The sequence below is a fragment of the Schistosoma haematobium genome, chromosome 2, assembly GCF_000699445.3.
Source record: "Schistosoma haematobium chromosome 2, whole genome shotgun sequence".
Classification (NCBI taxonomy): Eukaryota; Metazoa; Platyhelminthes; class Trematoda; order Strigeidida; family Schistosomatidae; genus Schistosoma; species Schistosoma haematobium.
The window spans coordinates 610,245-626,345 of NC_067197.1; positions in this window are offsets into that span (position 1 = coordinate 610,245).

Consider the following 16,101-nt stretch of genomic DNA (forward strand, 5'->3'; position numbering starts at 1 on the left):
ACTCTTTGTCTTACATGAGATCCTTAACAGATTTACCATAAAGTTATTGTTTAATTTAACTGCTGTCATTTATGAACAATCATCAATGACATGGAAACAATTAATTTGTCTAGTCATAGCTTACCAGAACAACAGGGTAGTATAAGTCAGAATCGGCACAAAGAAAGAACAAATATATTAGCAGAATAATATTGAATTCATTGATGATGCGAGATCAGCTTAGCTACTTACAAAATGAAGCCGGAAGTATTAATTATTAGGATGAAACAAGCGTAAAATCTTTATATGACGAACGTTTAGAATTGAAAACCTGGAAGCACTGGATAACCTTCTCGTCCTAGCACAAGACTCTTCAACAGTGCGCGTCCACGATGCCGCACTCCGGACTTGAACCCAAGACTTTCCGTCTCACGCACGAACTATTCACCTGTAGGCCAGTGATCCTACATTCAACGATATTCATGTCTAACTTCGATTGACCTATAATGTTGCTCAACCCTTCATCCATCGTCTTTAGTAGATAACTCTCATACTTGACACGGATGCGCCCTTCTCAGTAGTCTTAGTAGTAATAGAGAGGGACGGCCGTCAACTGCTTCCAGGTCTTCAATGGTGGTTTAAATTTGATCGACTTGTGAATTCACCTGTTGAAATACTACAATCTCTGCACATCCTTATACTGATAAATTAAAACTATTGAAATATAATTTGGTAAATAATTTTTTTTAGAATTCCAATTGCTACAAATATCTTATGTTTGGATAATATGAAATTAAGAGACAATGTAATTTAGTGTATCCTTCCGTTAGGAAAGAATCACGCTGTTTTGTTTGTTTTTATGCTCAAATGCTTATACTTTATTTGATGAATAAACTCAGTGAAATTTTCTCAGTCTGTATCGTAGCAATAACATTCGTTGCTGCCCTGAATTACTAATCACTGCTTCTAGTTTCCTAACTGATAATAGTCCTCAAGATAATTGCACGTTGCTACAGAGACAGGATTATTCCTTTTTATTTTGTTTCTACTTCTGTATGGAATGTAAATTAATATTAACAGTCCTGTCTTCAAAATGAACATGTGTATCAACAATGTTGGCGTATTATTGTATGATGGACGTCCGTAATAAGTAAGTAATAAGTAGGCCAACTGAAAACCATAGAACATTCATCGTTTTTGCAAGGTATTTACTGATATCCAATTTTGAATGGTTTACATCAATTTCTCTAAAGTTAAGTAGTTCTCTCGGTTAAACCATATTATGGGACTGAGCTAGTCATCCTCGAGCAAACTACATTTGAGTTTTATGCGAAATTTAAAAGTGAACATCTTTTATCTTCAGTTATATAATAAGTTAAGTAAAGCTGCCTTTGTGTAATGCTCAAAACATGATAACAGAAAAGACAGTGTTTATGGTACCTCTTGCTTTATTTCACGTGTGTAGATTTGATGTTATGAGGGAATTGTCAAGTTACTGTGACCATTAACTACCAAAGGCCTCTTTATCTACGGTCCAATGAATAACGATTGAGACAGTGACGTGGGAATGTTAGGATAGCTAACTATTTCCATGGATGATTTTCTTGTAGTATTTTGTCTTATTACTCCACGTCGTTTGCTTTCCAGTGGATGTGTTAATACATATTGCGTTTGTATTGATGAATTGTCAGTAAAGCTATGCATAACTGTGCGACGCATTCGAAAATCGACTTTATAAATCAACGATTTCTGGTACAGATCAATGAGGTTATGTATTACTATATTTTCAGTGCGTATGAATGGGAGATTTAGTCATAAGCCTTGAAAACTTAATGGACTACATGAAATCATTTGTCTCTATTTGGTTGCTTTAGTTCTATTATGAAGATCATGTGAATAGCCTGATAGTGGCTTAAGTCATCAGATCATATGGAGAATCTCCATATTGCAGTCACAATGGTTATATTTGTCGCTTGAAATATAATCACTCACCTAACAATTTTCCGAATTATTGTTTCTTCAAAACCTTGATCAAATATCACAACCATTGCTTTCAATACTTCATTTGCAAATCTCCATCATTTGTTAATCACATTCTGCATGATTCTTCCAGTTCAAAATTTCTTTTATTTTTTCCCTTCTGTTCTCTTCGATTCGATATTCTCAGCCATCTGCTGCATGATTTAGCAGTACGTTTTTGAGAGATGCGTGGGGAAAGGAAATAAGCATCTATGGAAGTGCCAAAACTTTTAGTAGGCTGTAGGCATCCTATCAGGCAAATATAAGAAAATGAACCATAATATTATCATCGTCAACATTTTTCCTGGTTATACTCCAGACTCCAAACCGTTCCATGTAATCTTCAAAATTTGAATGTGTGTTCAACTATCCAATCAAAGGCATCATCGCGACGCCAACATGATCATTGAAAGTATTCTAATGAATGTGCTAACTAAGAATTATCGATTAGCTCATAAGACCCCACAACCGCAGGCAAAGGTAGACGTACAGATACTCGTAGTCCCAAGGTCATTACTAATTATCACTCCAAGGTCTTTGTAATTTATTATTTTAGGCGACACAATTTCACTTATTGCGTCCTTACATGTGTAGTGACCTACTTTTATCAAGAGAACGCTGTTGGTTTAATGGAAACAATTATTATTGTAACCAATTGTACCAGTGATTGCTTTACTGTGCTCGTTTGTTTAACTGTGCTGAAGACAGCCATATTTCTCCTCCATTACTTTCCATTAATTTTTCGCGGATTGTGACCTCGTACGTTCGTACTCTCGCCCGCTGATTCCACTTGTACTCCTTTTGGCACGATCTCGGTATTCGTTCGATAACACGAGATCGCCACCGAAATAAACTTGGTTACGCTCTATCTTTGCCTTCTGATTTGTCTGGTACGCGTTTCCTTGTAGCGGTGCTCATAATCAACCTCGACTCGTAACCACGCTACACATGTATGGTCCTAGTTATTTATTTGCATGACCACACTCTTGTTAGAATTAGCTTCCTATGACCACTCACATGTCCATTCAGCTAGTAAATTTAGGACGTCCTGTAATATTTGTCCATCTGATATACTGTGTATGGGTCTCCAAACCATGGTATAATTAGCAAGAATTTGAATAGATGATATTGCGATAGTTCGTAATTCATCTACATAAATCAGAGTTTAAGAAAACTTAGGATTGTACCCTAGAGAACTGCACTTTTAACAGATTCCCATGTTGATAAAGCCCATTTTATTCGTGCCCTCTGAATCCTATAACTGAGAAATTCATCTATGCAGCTTAAAATTCAGCAATCAATTCCAAAATTCCGAAACATTAATCGACATTGGATCTTTGAAATATAGATCGTCGGATGATTAACTGATAATTATATGATATTTAAAATACCACTACAAACCGTTTATCCATAACAGATATTCTTTACGTTAATTACAGCGGTCAAAAATGATCGCATACTTTTACATACGAGAAACATGACATCTGTGAAACTGTATACGTAAACTTCAATGAAAGTTTACATAAACAAAACTATCCACTCTATAATCCACTTGCTATTGTTTCACTTGAATCTTCCCATTAAAATTTTAGACTGAAATTGATCAGTCTGTTATTGGTATATGTGCATAATGTGCGTATTGACTCGATATTGAATTCCAGAGTGAACATCAACTCTAAGATGCAAGTATATCCATATGACGACGAGTCTCAAATAGGACGAAATGCACGTCCTGAATTCCACTTCTAGCCACTATCCATCTCTGCTTATTCACTCTATAGTTATACATTTTTGTTAATAAATTGATCAAATGTAATTAAACGTGCGTTTTTTTAAAAATATCAGTCTGTAACCAAGGCAACTAATTTTGAAACCATCCAGTAGTTCATCGTCAAATCACAATCACAAAAGAGAAAAAAAGAGAAAAAAACATTTTGCAAATAACAAATAAAAACTTGTTAATCTATATAAGTATCCATAATATCTGAAATCTAATTTTCACATAAACAATGAACAGATAGTGATAAATTTTTTCATTTTTTGGATGCTTTCTTTTTTGTTCTTTGAAAATATGATATTCACAACATATAAATAATAAATGTAGAATTCTAATCAAAGATGAATAGTGGTTAACAGTGGAACACTGTTGAACGCATGTTTCGTCCTACTTAAGATTCGTCAGATGAATGTATCTAAAATCTCAGAGGTTGATGTTCTCTCTAGGACAAATTGAAACTTACATATGTATTCAACTTCATTTTGAAATTAACATCGAAAAAAAACGGAATCAAAATCTTATAAAACACTTATGGTCCCAATTTATATCGTTTGTGTGTTGTTGATTGTGAACATCAGATCGCAAAATCGTTAACTTGAATTCCTCACCGAAAACCCTGACTCATTGATGGTAATTCATCATTCAGCTTTACGGTATGTTATCATTCACCAGTTGGTTCACTTCATAAAGCATATAATTTTTGTTAAATCTCATACTGTGGCGAACAAGTACACCACTGGGAACAATTGAATGTATTAAACAGAAAATTACAGGACTTGTTCATAAAATTTAGCAATCATGAAGTAAATGCTTAATTTGCAAAATGTCCATCACTTGTCTGAAAATAAGTCAAACTTCATTGTTCTTGCATTTTCATACAAATCGCATTCTGTTTCGATTTTTTACTGTTCGATCCTTTTGTCCATCTGTTGCCAGATATTCTGTTCACGACTAACATCATCTACTACATATGTCAATATAAGTAGAACACACCAAAATACTACCTATTATTAGGTTTTATAACATAGGTGAAACTCAAATGAAGATCTAGAGACTATAAGCAGCTAATTAGTTTAAGGGTTTGTGGTTGACTTATGGGTTTTACATGGTAAACTAATCATTATCAAAGCTATTTATATAGAATTATCGTATTGAAGTACGTATTTTAAAGGTAAATCAATTAATTCGATGTTTTGTATTATGCCATAAACGAATAGTGTTATATCTCGATAAGAATAATGAATGGTAATTTTTGGGATCCATTTATGGATCATTATTATAAGTCTATTTTTATCGCATAATTGTTATGCATCTAAACTGTCTATATTCATGCCTCTCTTTATCCAAGCTTTATTTTGACTTATAATTTATAATTATACGATTTACTGTCCCTAAATTATACCCGGCTTATTAACTACTGCCTCCCACGTTCACAGTCACTTTTTGGCTTTACTGTGTACAAATGTTATTTCCTATTTTATGGTGCGTTGCGTTCTGTTTGGTTGATATACAAACCCAGTGTGTCTGAAATAAATGATTCAGTTCGATTCAATTCGAGCTGCATAGCGGGAGCTGGTAATGGTGTTCTGGACTCAAGTGGACGGACTAGGCGGATATAGTACCAATAAGCACGCTAGGCTGCTCGTACCGCTCGAACGTCATTGGTTGGCATGATGTGAAGATTTGTATAGGTCTTATCCTGATTGGTGGGTAAGTCAGGTAATAAGAAAGCCAAACATAAAGGTCATAAAAATTGGCGACGGGGATGTTGGCAAGAAAAAAATAATACAACAAGTGTTGACGCAGATTTTGTAAATGATTTAGCGGTATAATTGACCGGTAGTCTTTGGAATCAATACATTCTCCTATTGCTTGTAAGGCACAGCTAATCAATAATTTATCCATAGTCGATTAACACTCAATAATATATATATATGGATTTTTAACAGTCGTACTCATTTGGTTTCTCCGTGTAGATGCTTCGTTGATGCTTGTGGATTGTATTTTGCTGATGTTTAATAATAAACTTTATATATAACTAACTGCTGTTGTTCAGGCTTTTGAATAATCATCTCGAGTGAATTGATAATTCTACTATAAGATTTAGCCTGGATTAAATATTCAATTAATTGGATGATATTATTATTATTTATTGGAATCAGATATAAAGGAAATTAGCTTGAACAAATTTGGTTGATGAGCAGCAGTCACATTTGGAACATGAACACCCAGATCCTTATGTCGATGTATGGACGGGGCAGCCGCATTTTGTTTCTGGACGCGGCACCTTATGTTCACATGCTTATAACCCCCGTTGCTAGGCAAGTATCGGTCACATGACCGATTAGACAAAAATGGCGCTTGCTCCAAATGTCACTGCTGCTCATCAACCAAATTTGTTCAAGCTAATTTCCTTTATATCTGATTCCAATAAATAATAATAATATCATCCAATTAATTGAATATTTAATCCAGGCTAAATCTTATAGTAGAATTATCAATTCACTCGAGATGATTATTCAAAAGCCTGAACAACATCAGTTAGTTATATATAAAGTTTATTATTAAACATCAGCAAAATACAATCCACAAGCATCAACGAAGCATCTACACGGAGAAACCAAATGAGTAGGATTGTTAAAAATCCATATATATTAATGAGTGTTAATCCAATATGGATAAATTATTGATTAAATGTGCCTTAAAACCAATGGGAGAATAGATTGAAGGTTGATGTGCAGACACGCGCACAATCAGTCTCACACAGAAGTTCACCTAGTGGATTAAGTGTCTAAATTACAGTGCGTAGACAAATAATACCATAGTTGAATGGGCTTACTGAAACTATACGCAATCTACAAAGACACACTCGCATATGCGTACACACTATCAACATGGAATCAGATCACACACTAACAACACCTGATCCAAAACATCTCCCTCTCAATCACTCACTAACTCACTCATCCATTCACTCACTCACTGTCTCACTTAATCACTCATCACCATGCATCACAGCAGTTCCATATATATATATATATATATATATATATATATATATATATATAATTGAGTGTTAATCGATTATGGATAAATAATTGATTACCTGTGTCTTACGCCATAGAGTTATCCACTCAGCTACTGAGTCCTGATAGTCAGTTGCTTGTGCAATGGGGTGAATTTGAATTCACTTGATATTGTTAGGCTTATATCTGCCCATTGAGGTTTAAGACTGCAATTGATCAGTGTGTTATTGGCACATGTGCATACTGAGGGTGTGCTTCGATATTAACTTAATTCACGAGCTATCTGTAAGCAATGATGGACAGTGGCTAGCAGTGGAATCCAGGAAGCGCGTTTCGTCCTATTTGGGAATCGTCACCAGGATGTACCTGCATCTCAATGGGTTGATTATCAAAAGATAACATCTTCATAGAGCACCAAACAATTAGGCGGTTCAAATGATACAACATCATCAACATCAACCTTCTGAGCAACGGATCTTCTCTCCATACTCTCAATATTTGATCACAGTTTGCAATGTTGAATATCATCTCGTCAAGTGAGTTGTAATGTGATCGTTACAAATCAATTAACTGGAAGGACAGCTTTACGATAATCAAATTAGTGAATGTTACATATACATTTCAACTCAGAATTCACCGCTTGTTAAAATACAGTTGATTTTGGGTTCAACTAAGAATTTGTTCTTTTCGTCAATTACATCGATATACATTATTTCATCATATTGAAGAAAGAAAAATGATTAACGAACTAACTAAACTTACAGTAAAAGTGAGTACAATGAATATTTGAACAAACCAATCCACATTGTAAGAGGGTATTTTGTTGCGGTATGGTAAGGCCGTGTGTAATGACTAATATTCGTCTCCAGATTCAACTAGTGTACGCCTTCCATCAAATGTTTGTCTCAATGTATCTTGATTATAACAAAAACCATCTTTCATCTTGTCAACAATGATTTTCAACTTATCAGGCAATAAATATGGATTGATAACTTGTCACACTGCTTTTGGTGCGCTAGATGATGATGAAGAAACATCTGAAAGTATGCTGCACTACTCCACTTGTTATTCTGAATGATTTTTCATAGGATCATTTCGAATCTGAAGATGAACACGACATCTTAATAGTATAGTTGAGTTAATCTAAACATTCGTATGCATTGGACCATGTGTTGAACTGTGGTGTTTTGATGCACTGTTTGAAGCTACCGATATTTGTATAAGTAGTAAAGAAATCAATCAGTAAGGACAAGAACAACGTCAATTTAAGCCATAACAATAAACTAAAAAGTTAAGATTATATCAACAGACATATTTATACCTACTTAGGTAACTATTAATACGGAGAATACAAGTCAATCAACATGGATTATTTAGCGACATATAGGTTCCTGTTTTAAAAGTGGTTCGTCGTGGAATTTATAGCTGAATCACTATGTTTTCAGACCATGACACTAGGCGATAATTGTTCCAGTGATATATGAATTATCTGCACTTTTCATACTGTATTTCATTCCAATTGACGAGCATGAGCTAGAGCAAAATTTTTGTTTCAAGATACCTGCCCATTTCATTCAACCATCTTACATATTGTTCATTCATAACTTGGTAAACAGAAGATCGATTGTAGTAGATGTTCAACAGAAGTGACTGAAGCCGGACTTCATGTTCATCTTCACTTTATAATGAAATGTATGTTACTTTGTGATAGATCGAATCGCTATTTTCGATATCACCTTGATCATAAATGTCACTATGAGCCTATTAAGGAATGTTCCAGATCAATTCGTGAACCTCCACAATATTGAAGTTTGCAGGCAATTACAACCAGATTAATTTCAGTTTAGAATTAATAGAATGAGGAAACTTATAGAATAATGTGACTTTTATGAAAAATTACTCTTCTAAATCACATTAGCTGCATGACACCAATACTCTTTGAATGATACAACTTTCCAGGAATCGAAGTATCATTCAACATATTGTCGAGTGAACCAGACGTTTCAATGATGATTGAATGGCAAAATATCACATTATTCAATCTGTGTAGATTTCGATTATTGGAGACATCAATCAAAATGAGCGAATAACACAATGTTGCTTGAAACGAACGATACTGGGTTCGAGTCACGGAGGGAACTGCAATTCTCGGATGCAGATATATCCAGCTGACGAGTCACAAATCTGGAGAAAAGCGCATCATTGATTCCATTGCTAGTCATCAGCCAACCTTCCTGATGAAGACTGAGTTTTATTACGTGCCAACTAGATGAGGACAGACGAACGTAATGTATTCGAAACTAGAAATCGCACAGTCTTCAAGTACAATGTTATCATTAATGTATCCAAACGCCATAGACCTTAAAATCGTATGCATTGAGGAATATGATTTGTAAAATAATTGACAATTCTGTCTGATTTATCGCATTGAATATAACATAACACCACGTTCTATCATTTCTGTAATATACAATAAAATATTCCAAGTAGTATATTGATTACTTGTTCAATCTCAGTGTAATCAACGTGTTTGTTTAATGAACAAGAACATATTTCTGTTGACCTCTTTTTTGTTTATAGAATCACCAATGATTATACTTTGTTATCATTTATCACCTAATTACATCTCAACTAATCAAAAACTAATATGATATTCTCTATTCTGTCTCGTGAGTGTCATATGAATCTTGGTTAGAATAATAAATGCGCTTTTTATTAATATGTTGTTTGTCTGGCTGAAAAACACCTGCCCGCAAACATCGAAGATGAGAGAAATTATCATTTTTCAAATTATTACTACTTTTCTAAAAAGAAAGATGAAGTGAAAATAAATCTTCTGGTTGTCAATTCATAGATGGTCTTGCTCCAACTATGAATATACATACCAATCATTTACCATCTCAGTTGTATTGTTCAACTAACTTCATGTTTTATGATAAGCATAAATCGTCTTTGTGATTCCTGTTTTTTCACACTCGTGGTAGATAAACATGCAGTGGATGAGTTGCATAGAGTGACGTTAAATTAAGCTGCTGTTGTGAATACGACAATGCTTGAATCCAAATATCAATCTGGGTTAGGCCACCATTATAAACCTGGAAACACCGGACGGCCGTTTAGTATAATACTCATGAATCCCAATGTTAAAATTACTGCAATCTCAACGGATACTCACTCTGACAATATTATAATGCTGTTCAAAGTTTTAAGAGGAAGAGAAAATGTCTCAAATATATTCCATCATTTGATGCCATTAATATCGCTAACACTCCTAATAGAGAAAATCTGAATGACGTTAAAAACATTCTATGACTTCGCAAAGTTTCTGGTATATAAATTTTTTTAATAATTTGGAAAGTACTTTATTTTAATTAACGTACAACGTCTTGGATGCGTTGGATTCACATTAAGGATTGGACTGAAGAATTACTGTCTAGGTGGGTTAGGTACGCGCTCTTGCCCGAATGAACGGAAAACAAGGTGATTGAGTAAAATGACGATTCTGAAATTCATTATAAATTTAAACATACCCTATTACCTAAACAAATACGATCACCCAGCTATTCAGCCAATAATTCTTCCATTAATCAAGTCTGAATTACAATAAATAAAGAAGTTGATGGAGGATGAGAGAAAATTACCGATCGCAACAAATCAATGGTATTCCATCCTGTCTGGCTAGATCACGCAAAGATTCGTTCTAAAGATACTATTTGATTGCTTGATAACACAGAGTGTTTCTAATTCTAGACGAGTGCCTCAATTGACAATCAAAAATGTACAATTCCAGTCCATGCAAGCAACACAATCAAAAGGAGTAACAAACCATTATAGCTGCTGCCAAGACTTAGAATCAAGTAAGCATAAAATAAATGCAGTTCAGGAAGAAACACGAAAACTTAGTGAAGGCGTAAGAAAAATAATGACTGTGATAAAATACAAATATGACCAACTTAAATGGATTCAAAAAGAATAACAAGATGTACAACTAAAGGAACAACAATAGGAACAAATTACAAATGTATACATGGCGGGATTTTCACACACACACACACAAACCTTCAAAATGGATCTTACAGGAGGTATTAGTCCATTCAAAACATCAGTGACAAATGTTGTGTAAACGAATTAATCTTTTTAAAATCAACGTTAGTTAAAGAGAAGAGTTGAAAGCAAAAGTAATCAGTTTAAAAAGCGAACCAGAGTTGTTCTAGAGAACACAATGCGAACTTCAGGAGTAACATACTGTGGAAATATTTCCACGGTATTTATAGATGAAATATTTCACAGTCAGTGGTATGGATGAAAACTCAAACCGAAATATCACCGTAAGAGTCATCATGAAACGAAATTTTTAATTCTTCACATAGTCTGTAAAAGTAACTACAATAAACACAATGTGTGACGTTTTGTTAATGAAACTAGATGCATTCCGGGATATATGATTTTCCATTGAATTCATGAACCGACAAATGTTGGAACTGTACTAAAAACACGCAATCACACAGCAGCCTGTTTGTTGTATTACGAGACCCCATAGGAGTACCTATCGACAATCATGAAAGCAGAAATCGGATCTAAGACATTCAGTCTTTCGCGAACGTTTATTCTCTTGCCAATGAGTAGCATCCTACGGTGTTCACGTCTAACTTCAACCAATCCACGACAATGCGTGACCATCTATCATTGTTTTTGTTAGTTAACTGCCTCACACTGAACACAGTTGAACTCATCTGGAATGAAAGAAAAATGAAGTCAATAAAATTCAACTGACGGAAGACATGCAAGCGAAGTATGGAATGTGTGGTTTTTATATTATATGAAAACACTCTGTGATTCTGCAACTAACAATAGACTGGTTATTTACACCTGGGTTCTCACTCACTACAGCCACAGTGCCTAGATGTCACCAAAGACTGGTCCACGATACTAATTAACAGGAAGGTGTGACTTTGATTTAGGATAGAAGTTCACAAAATTCCCACGCAACTCGAGCAAACAATGATTATCGATGCAGATTACGAAACGATGATGATCTACATGTTGATTGTAAAGAAGTGAATGACCAATTAAATTCAGTGATATAGACATCTATAAACTTGAGTGATATGAAAGATAGAGGAACATGCACATTTCTCAGTAGTTGCAAACATTTTGTAAAACCGAGTGCAAGATAAAATTAAATGTAGTTTTCCAATGAATGCTGAATTAAGTTTACCTCTTTTTTTCATTATTGTTGATGGTCGCTCATCCCTAAACTCCAATCCTGATATGACGGGGAAACCTTTAATATAAAACACTTACTGGGAGCACAGTCTAGAACCTCTAAGGATCAGCATTATTTATATTATTTATATCCCCAACATCACCTGTGGTGTGCGTTAGCTTCAACAAATGTGAATTAGGCGTTGCGAAATGAATTCTTATCCAATCACAGCACTTAACGCAATCAGACATAAAATGTTCAATCTAAGCATCGGAATCTTCTTTGAAAGCTATTGAAGGCAGGTTCACTTTGTGACTTTGCAAAGTCAAATTTTTGCATTAAATAACGAAACCGTATACAGCGTTCGCCCCTTTATGTGGAAAAAAACCTTGAACATCATGATTAGATGTGGATTATTATCATCAAAAGCTCCAATCTTTTTTTAAATTTAATAACGAGGTTTGGAATCATTAGTAACGAAATCAACAGTGGTTTAACAAACCATCATAATCTGTCAACTTTTGCCACATTTTACTCATTCAGCATTACGGAGAAGAAATGACTTTTGGGAATGCAGACTGCCACAGGACAAACATTTATCATGTCTGTGTTCACCTTAATATATATTACATTGAAGCTGTTTGTAGGAGCCAGTGGGTATCCATACTGAGTAGCTTAGAGGATGACGCGACGATGTTGGAAATAAACGACATCGAGTATGAATATAGCAGTGACATATCAACACTGTGATGCAGATTCAGCTAAGTAACGAGTCTCAAATGTGACGCAGTGACGCATGTCATGGATTTCATTGCTGGCTACTAACAAACTCTGCTTTTATTTTTTGTGACCTCATGCCAATATCGTAGCAGCTCGCATATGATTCACATATAACATGAAAAAACTGAACATTTGTCAGTCCCAAACATTAACAGGAACATTTGAACACCTAATGCAAATGATTTTTTGTCGACTAGTTTCTCATAAATCCATGAGAATAGGATCGATTATTAGCCAATTTATGTTTAATAAGGTGATCATTCATTGACGCAAACACTTCAGTGTCTTCTATTTTTCAAATCTCTCGTGTTACTATCAACGCTTAGGCGGAACTGTTACAACTTCATCATTCACCCCATATGTTTTTTCATTCCTACTTGAGTATCAGCTAGACCCTCTAAGATTAATACATATTCAAGAAATTCATAACACCTAATTAACAACAGTCTGTCAACCAGCTTCCACTCAACAGTGAATAGTCGCAAAACGAAGGATTGATGTGCCTTGATAAATATTGATGCCGGATTCCGACAGTTTAGTTAAAAACAATGAACGACATCAATTTCGATTGACATTTCTCAGTATTGACTTACTTACTTACTTAATTACGCCTGTTACTCCTCGTGAAGGAGCATAGGCTGCTCACCAGCATTCTCCATCCAACCCTGTCCTTTTCATATCTGCTTCTATTATACGACGCAATGTGTTCTTAGGCCTCCCTCTTTTCCGCTTCCCTTCAGGATTCCAAGTTAGGGCTTGTCTCGTGATGCAGTTTGATGATTTGCGTAATGTATGTCCTATCCATTTCCTTCGTCTTTTCCTAATTTCTTCTTCAGCTGGAAGCTGATTTGTTCTCTCCCACAAAAGGCTGTTGCTGATGGTATCCGGCCAATGGATGTTGAGTATTTTGCGAAGACAGCTATTTATAAATACCTGTACCTTCTTGGTGGTGGTTGTTGTAGTTCTCCATGTTTTAGCTCCATACAGTAGAACTGTCTTGACGTTGGTATTCAAGATTCTCACTTTGGTATTGGTTGAAAGTTGTTTTGAGTTCCATATGTTCTTCAGTTGTAGAAATGTGACCCTTGGTTTGCCAATCCTTGCCTTTACGTCTGCATCTGAACCTCCTTGTTCATCGATTATGCTTCCCAGGTATGTGAAGGATTCTACATCTTAAAGAGTTTTGCCATCAAGAGTGATTGGATTGCTGTTCTCCACTTTGAATTTGAGGACCTTGGTTATCTCCTTGTGTATGCTGAAACCTACTGATGCAGAGACTGCTGCTACACAGGCTGTCTTCATCTGTATCTGTTCGTGTGTATGCGATAGGAGGACCAGGTCATCTGCGAAGTCCAAATCGTCTAATTGATTTTGAGCTGTCCATTGTATTCCGTGTTTTCCTTCAGATGACGAGGTCCTCATAGTCCAGTCGACCGCCAGAAGAAACAGGAAGGGAGAGAGTAAACAGCCTTGTCTGACTCCGGTCCTTATTTGGAATGCATCTGTCAGCTGTCCTCCATGCACTACTTTGCACTGTAGTCCATCGTATGAGTTCCGGATAATATTGACAATTTTCTCAGGAACTCCGTAGTGTCGAAGAAGTTTCCATAATGTCCTCCTATCTACACTGTCAAATGCTTTTTCAAAATCAATGAAGTTGATGTATAGTGATGAGTTCCACTCAACCGATTGTTCGACGTTGATCCGTAGTGTTGCAATTTGGTCTGTGCACGACCGATCCTTACGGAATCCACCATGTTGATCTCGAAGTTGGGCGTCTACTGAATCCTTCATCCGGTTCAGCAACACTGTTGAAGACCTTCCCTGGTATTGAAAGTAGTGTAATGCCTCTGTAGTTTTCACATTTGCTCAGATCTCCTTTCTTTGGAATCTTGATGAGGTGTCCTTCTTTCCAGTCCATTGGCACTTGTTCCTCCTCCCAAATCTTTTTGAATAGAGGGTAAAGCATGCTTGTGGTTACTTCGACGTCTGATTTCAGTGCTTCAGCTGGTATGTTGTCGGGTCCTGCTGCTTTCCCGTTCTTGATTTGTCTGACGGCCATTCTAATTTCTTCCGTCGTTGGTGGGTTGACATCTATAGGAAGATCTGTGTGTGCTGCTTCGATGTTCGGTGGATTCATTGGAGCCGGCCTATTCAGGAGTTCCTCGAAGTATTCTACCCATCTGTTTCGCTGTTGTTGAATTTCAGTGATTAGCTTGCCTTCTTTGTCTTTGACCGGCCTCTCTGGTTTACTGTATTTCCCTGATAGTTTCTTCGTTGTATCGTAGAGCTGTTTCATATTTCCTTCTCTAGCAGCTTTTTCTGCCGTCGTTGCTAATTCTTCCACGTATTTCTTCCTGTCGGTTCTAATGCTCCTCTTCACTTGCTTGTTTGCTTCTATGTATTCAGCTTGTGCTTGGACTTTCTCTGCTCGTGTTCGGCTGTTGTTAATTGCTGTCTTCTTGTTCTTCCTTTCTTGTTCAGAGTTTCTATAGGGATCCATTCCTTATGATGGTGGTTCCCTAGGCCCAGAACCTCTTGACACGTTGAAGTCAATGCTTCTTTGATACCTTTCCAGTTGTCCTCCATAGTAGTTTCTTCTTCTTTAAGTAGATTTTGAAAGGCTTGGAACCTGTTGTTGAAAGCTATCTTGAATTCATTGAGTTTGTCAGTATCTCGAAGGAAGGCTGTATTGAACCTTTGTAGTGCTATTTGTCCACTTGTCCAGTTCTTTTTTAGCTTCAGTTTTAAATTGGCTACAACTAGATGGTGATCCGAAGCTATGTTGGCTCCTCTCCTGGTTCTCTCATCTTTCATTGACCTTCGGAATTTTTTGTTGATGCAAATATGGTCTATCTGGTTCTCTGTAGTGTGGTCCGGTGAGATCCATGTAGCCTTGTGTATACGTTTGTGTGGAAATATTGTGCCTCCTATGACTAATTTGTTGAATGCACACAAGTTTGCAAATCTTTCTCCACTTTCGTTTCTCTCTCCCAGTCCATGTCGTCCCATAATATCTTCATATCCGGTGTTGTCTATTCCAACTTCGGCATTTAGATCTCCCATCAGGATGGTGAGGTCCTTTCTTGAGCATTTCTCAATGATTGACTGTAGCCGCTCGTAGAACTGATCTTTAATGTCGTCGTTGCTCTCATTGGTGGGTGCATAACATTGGATAATATTCATTAAGATCCCCTCGTTCTTTGTTTTGAATGATGCTTTGATGATTCTGGATCCGTGAGATTCTCATCTTACAAGTGCATTTCGTGCTACTTTGATTATTCTTCTCGGTCTCCCACATCGTTCGTACGTAC